This window comes from Dendrobates tinctorius, unplaced genomic scaffold (genome assembly GCF_039654945.1).
Source record: "Dendrobates tinctorius isolate UK_male_01 unplaced genomic scaffold, ASM3965494v1 ptg000192l, whole genome shotgun sequence".
Lineage (NCBI taxonomy): Eukaryota > Metazoa > Chordata > Amphibia > Anura > Dendrobatidae > Dendrobates > Dendrobates tinctorius.
Window position 1 is genome coordinate 12,815,873 of NW_027361859.1, and position 6,818 is coordinate 12,822,690.

The window sequence follows — 6,818 nt, forward strand, 5'->3', positions numbered from 1 at the left end:
AGCTGTCCAGCAACTCTTTTGATGTTTGGAACCTGTCTTTGGAGTGCTCCGGGCCTGCCAGATAACAGCTGTTGCGATGTCGATGTCTGCTGTGGATGCTCCTCATCTGAGCTATTGGAAGCAGCACCCTCTTCCCCCAATGGATGCCAATCTGGGTCAACAACTGGGTCATCCATCACCTCCTCTTCTATGTCATGTGCACCTTTCTCTGTGTCACCGTGTATGGTGGTATAGTGTGCGGGAAGGGGCACCTGAGTCTCATCAGGGTCAAAATCTGGCTCTGTACACTGCGAGGACAATGTAGTGCTCTGAGTGAATGTACCAGCAGAATCATCCATCAGCGGCTGTGCATCAGTGCACTCCATGTCAGATTCATCTTGGCCTGGTATGTGAAAACAGCTCCATGAAGTAATCAGTAGTATGGCCTGCGTCATCCTTCAATCTTGGTTGGGGTGAAGGACACAAGGAAAGGTGTGGTTCATGAACATGAGCCTCCAATGACGACTCAGTGCTTTTACTTTTTACAACTGAAGAAGAGGAGGCGAGAGAGCTGGAGGCTGAGTCAGCAATGTAACACAAAACTTTTTCCTGATGCTCTACCTTTAAAAGCGGTTTGCCAACTCCTAGAAAACTAAGCGTTCGAGGCCTTATGTAGACAGACGATGACGCAGGGTCAGCACCTCCTGCATTTGGTCCTATTTTGCTCTTGCCACTACCATCAGATCCACCACCAACACCATCATTACCAGCTGCCAACCCCCGCCCAATTCCACGGCCTCTTCCACCAGCCTTCCTCATTTTTGGTAGAAATGTAGACAAAATCCAACAAACTATATAGTAATGTAAAACAAGGTACAAGGTGTCTATAGGACAGGGGAGTTTTAGAATTTCTGCACACACTTGTGGACAGTGGACACTTGTGGATTGTGTGCGGCCCACTGATATCTGAGCGCTATGTGACACGCTCGATGGCACAGCTGCCTGTGACCAAAGTGACGAGAGGATAATGGAGATTTTGAATCTCTGCGTACACTTGTGGACAGTGGACACTTGTGGATTGTGTGCGGCCCACTGATATCTGAGCGCTATGTGACACGCTCGATGGCACAGCTGCCTGTGACCAAAGTGACGAGAGGATAATGGAGATTTTGAATCTCTGCGTACACTTGTGGACAGTGGACACTTGTGGATTGTGTGCGGCCCACTGATATCTGAGCGCTATGTGACACGCTCGATGGCACAGCTGCCTGTGACCAAAGTGACGAGAGGATAATGGAGATTTTGAATCTCTGCGTACACTTGTGGACAGTGGACACTTGTGGATTGTGTGCGGCCCACTGATATCTGAGCGCTATGTGACACGCTCGATGGCACAGCTGCCTGTGACCAAAGTGACGAGAGGATAATGGAGATTTTGAATCTCTGCGTACACTTGTGGACAGTGGACACTTGTGGATTGTGTGCGGCCCACTGATATCTGAGCGCTATGTGACACGCTCGATGGCACAGCTGCCTGTGACCAAAGTGACGAGAGGATAATGGAGATTTTGAATCTCTGCGTACACTTTTGGACACTGGACACTTGTGGATTGTGTGCGGCCCACTGATATCTGAGCGCTATGTGACATGCTCGATGGCACAGCTGCCTGTGACCAAAGTGACGAGAGGATAATGGAGATTTTGAATCTCTGCGTACACTTGTGGACAGTGGACACTTGTGGATTGTGTGCGGCCCACTGATATCTGAGCGCTATGTGACACGCTCGATGGCACAGCTGCCTGTGACCAAAGTGACGAGAGGATAATGGAGATTTTGAATCTCTGCGTACACTTTTGGACACTGGACACTTGTGGATGTGTGCGGCCCACTGATATCTGAGCGCTATGTGACACGCACGATGGCACAGCTGCCTGTGACCAAAGTGACGAGAGGATAAGGGAGATTGGATTGCTTTTAAAAAAGCAGTTTGCGGAGCAGTGGGTAAACAGCAATGCCAGCGTGTCAGGAAGCCTTAGAAGGCAGCCCAACAACCAACACCACTGATACACCACAATATAGCCTCCCCTTGCACTGCACACACAGTGACTTGTGTGTTGTGCAGGCCAAATCGCTAGCAGCAGAAGCAGTTTTTTTGTCTTCTTCCCTGCCTAACGCTCTCCCTACAGAATCAGCAGCAACCTCTCCCTATACTAAGATCGGCAGAAGTAAGATGGCGGTCGGCGTGCACGCCCTTTTATACCCCCTGTGACGCCCACCAAAGCAAGCCAATCACTTGCATGCCCTTCTGAAAGATGGTGGTGACCCGTGCCTATGTCATCACGTTGCCCACAGTGTCCGTGGATCCTGATTGGCTGAAAAAGAGCGCAAAACAAACTTTTGAAACGCGACTTTGGCGCGTAAGTCGCCGACCTCGTGGCCGACCTCATCCTAGGGTCGGGTTTCGTTTCATGAAACCCGACTTTGCCAAAAGTCGGCGACTTTTGAATTTTTTCGACCCGTTTCGCTCAACTCTAGTAGCGACCTGTACGCAGTCCCTCAGACACCTACCCTCGCAGAACTTGCTCCAACCGAGAATATTCCCCGAGGACCACTCTATATGAGGAGAGTGAAATCATAGCCAGGGAACCCCTAAGAGGACCTGGTCGATACCTTCGGGCATAACAAGGAGAGATAACATCTCCTGACGAGGAGACAGTGAGAGCCTCAGTGGAGCCATCTGGTGGGTGATCTGGTACAGTAGTGTCGCACAATTCACCACTCTGATAGAGACTGTTTGGGGTAGCAAGACCAGGGGGATTGCGTGTTGTTGGGCGAAGGCAGATGACATGAAATTGCCCTCCGTCCCGGAGTCCACGCAAATCTCCACGATCAGAGTGGAGAAATTGAACTCCAGCATCCCTTTAAACAAGAGCTTGGAGGAGAAACTCGCTATGTCTAGTAGGCACCCTCCAATAACCACTAGACACGAGCATTTCCCAACCGCTGTGGGCACTGGTTGGCAAGGTGGCCAGTCTGCCGACAACGAAAACAGACCGGGGGTACCCGCGCGGACCGGAACTTGGAACCTGTGCGGGACACCTCCATGGCCTCTGGAGACTCGGGCGCCTGACCGGGAGACTCCAGCGGTCTAGCAAAAGTTGGAGCCAACCTATACCGTTTACTGGACTTTGGAGTGCTCCAGCCCTCTCTCCGTGAAACGAAGGTTGATGCGGGTGGAGAAAATAATGAGCTCCTCCAGAGTAGTGGGCAGGGTGTCTGGTGGCCAGGGTGTCTTTGACATGATCAGCCAAACCTCTCCAGAATATAGGTATGAGAACCTTATCTTGCCACTCTAGCTCTGAGGCCAGAGTCCTGAAGAGGATGGCATACTGGTTGACCAGAGACGAACCCCGAGTTAGGGCCAGCAACTGAAGTGCGGTGTCGTGCGTGACCCGAGGCCCCAGGAAAACCTACTTCAGAGTGACCAGAAAATGGGTGACACTCTGTACCAGGGGATCCCCACGCTCCCACAGTGGGGTGGCCCACTCGAAGGCCCTGCCCGACAGGAGGGAGATGATGAATCACACCGTAGCCCGCTCAGAGGGAAATCGTGTGGCCAGCAACTCTAGGTGAATGCAGCACTGGCTTACGAAACCCCTACAGGATGCACTATCACCCGAGAACTTCTCGGGCAGCGGGAGATGGGACAGAGTCAGAGCAGGGATGGCCGTGGAGACACGGGAGACAGCCTCTGTGGCTGCTTGAACAGCAACTGAGGTAACATCCGCAGCTGAGGTGAAACGCTCTAGCGCTGCCAACCTGCCCTCCAGCTGCTGGATGTACCTATGCAGTTGCTGGTTGTCCGCCATTAGTAGCCAGACCCTGGCGCTAGTATAATGTTAGGGGCAGGCAGAACGCACCAAATAATATGAAAGGAGATATGAGGTGCATTCGCAGCCCGGGGTCCACTGTGCAGAGATGGAACCTGCTGCTGAGTAATGGCGGACCTAGATGGTGGGTAAGCGCTTGCTCACACGTGGGTTAACTTCACCCAGTGTGAATAGAGGCGAACTCTGTTGCTCCACAGAGTCGCTGAAACAAACGCCGGAGCCTGTTGAACTCACAGAGCTCGGCTGAGTGAGCGCTAATTAGGGGTCACAGAGCCCTGTCCTAGAGACACCGGATTAGAGCTCCTCTAGATCATCAGTGCTCGGCGCTGCGGTGCCAGCAAAAAGTAAAAGTTTATATAATCGCACCAAGTGCACACAGTGCCGCTTCGGCGGACACCACTAACCACCCAGGACGGGGAGGAAAGCGCCAGAGGTGCGCACAGCGGTCACAGCTACCTGGTGCGGTACGACAGTGCCTGTAGCAGGGAGGCACAGTCGGACGCTAGTGTGTACAGAGTACTGGGAGCACGGTGGCTTGAGCATAGCCACCCATTGGCGCTGACTCTCACTCTGAATCCCAAACCAACATGCGTATCAAAGGGATGGGAGTCTGAATGAGTCAGTCACCAGACACATGCATCCATCATCATACACACAAATAAGCATAAGAGTCTATACTAGCGCATGGCCGAGCGGCCATGCGACTCTTTTATAGTGGCGTCCTTGCGGGACCTTCCCAGTGGTGGACCAGTCTGAGCAGGAGTGGGACCTGCGCATGTGACCTCCGACCTCCAATGAGAGGTCGTCCCATGGGCATGCTCAGTACCCAAAAGATAGGACTTAGTCCCAGAAGCATCTACTTGCTGCTGACTCAGGCATGGAGTTATAGCAGAGCCAAAAAGGAGCAACCAGACGCCTAGCATCAGCCTGGGCAAGACGTCTGGAGCGACAACCCTGCTGAGCAGGAATCTCTGCAGCTGAGCAGGAATCTCTGCAGCTGCACAGGAATGGGAGACTGCAGAGAGCATGGCTCGAGATCCCCCCTGTGCAGTGGGGAAAACTCGACGCCTAACATTATTAGCTTCAGTGATATGAACCTGGAAATTTGCTACAGCATGTTTTGTGATGATAGAGGTTAATAGGCCTGTTATGGAGAGTGACCAAGCCAGAATGTCCCCATTGGAGTTCCTGAATTCTGAGGGGTCTCCTGGATGTCACCGCAGGGGCTCATTATAAGGATAGGAGCTCCGATAATGTTACTGAGGAACCTTTACCACAAATTGTGTAACGGCGCAAGGTCGTGTGTCCGAGTCTCAGCCCAACGGTATTGGGGCCACTATTCTTATGGGAAACTAAGGGGGAAATGTTCCCATCCCGCGTCTCCCCCCTCGTTACCGAGTGACACGTCCCCCATTATAGGCGTCTGCAGCTTCCAATCCGACTTGTATTTACTATGAGCAGAAACAAAGCACAAGGTCAATCACCGACAGGAGCCGCAGGAGTCTGAGGGCAGAGGTCACGTGGGGAACTATACGCTGCTTGTTCTAGGGCGGTGACCCCAAAATCTCCATATATGAGGGGAAACGGGAAACGCTGCTTACCAGAAAGCTCCAATAGACGACGGTGAATCTGTAACCAGTGCGACCCCTCTGTCCACAGCTGTTACGTCACTGTTCACACCACAAAGGGACCCCAAAAGAGTCTCCTCAGTGCTGAAGGGGTTAATGTCCCCCGCTCCCTTTAATGGGGAATCTCCAGCACCGACCTCCACCCGCAGAGCCGCACTCCACATATATGGCTGCTCTGTGCGCACAGGACCTGTGATGAGGTCACAGGAGGGGAGGAGTCAGGGGGTCACATGATCAGGGCCTCAGTGTATGCAGGACTCTGCTGTGCTGGTTGTCATGGTGCTGGATGAGGGGAAGTTTCTGTGGGGTCAGGAGGGGTTTACAGGGGGGATGTAGCAGAGCCGTGTGTGTACGAGGTGTACGGAGTGGAGCCGTGTGTACGGGGTGTACGGAGCAGAGCCGCGTGTGTACGAGGTGTACGGAGCGGAGCCGTGTGTGTACGAGGTGTACGGAGCAGAGCCGTGTGTACGAGGTGTACGGAGCAGAGCCGTGTGTGTACGAGGTGTGCGGAGCAGAGCCGTGTGTGTACGAGGTGTGCGGAGCAGGGCCGTGTGTGTACGAGGTGTACGGAGCGGAGCCATGTGTGTACAAGGTGTACGGAGCAGAGCCGCGTGTACGAGGTGTACGGAGCAGAGCCGTGTGTACGAGGTGTACGGAGCAGAGCCGTGTGTGTACGAGGTGAACGGAGTGGAGCAACATTTGTACGATGTGTACTGAGCGGAGCCGTGTGTGTACAGAGCGGAGCCATGCGTGTGTGAGGTGTATGGAGCGGAGCTGCATGTGTACGAGGTGTACGGAGCAGATCTGCGTGTGTACGGGGTGTACAGAGCGGAGCTGCATGTGTTCAAGGTGTATAGAGCAGAGCCGCGCATGTACAGAGTGGAGCCATGCGTGTACGAGGTGTATGGAGCAGAGCCACACATTTACAAGGTGTACGGAGCGGAGCTGTGTGTGTGCAGAGCATACCGTATATAGCAGAGGTACTGGGTGTGTGCTGCACACAGAACATCGCCGTGTGTGATGTTTTGGGTATATAGGCCGCAGTGCAGACACTTGCTGAGTGTTAGGAGCGAGTGGAGTGGGAACCCAGTAATAGTAAGAGAATCTCCGCTGCTCCCTCCATTGATGCAGTACACAGTGCGCGGCAATGATAAATGTGATCATGCGCCTTGGATCTGAACATTGTGACTAGAGAATTGGAGGGATCCAATTGCTGGATATCCTTAAGGACAAAAATGTTCAGGAAAGATGGCAAATCTTGAAAAATAAGATTCTCAAAGCACAATCATTAACAATTCCAAAAAGAGGGAAGAATATGAA

The 6,818-nt window shown here is 52.8% G+C and overlaps 1 protein-coding gene across 1 annotated transcript in view; it reads right to left on the bottom strand.

Annotated features, from left to right (window-relative positions):
* The window catches only part of LOC141055848 (uncharacterized), a 45,248-nt gene extending 39,550 nt beyond the window's left edge, over window positions 1–5,698 (bottom strand). Inside the window, exon 1 of the mRNA XM_073552566.1 lies at window positions 5,472–5,698. The gene's annotated coding sequence lies outside the window, so the exon portion shown is untranslated. The remainder of the gene's footprint in view (window positions 1–5,471) is intronic.
* Window positions 5,699–6,818: the final 1,120 nt, after the last annotated feature.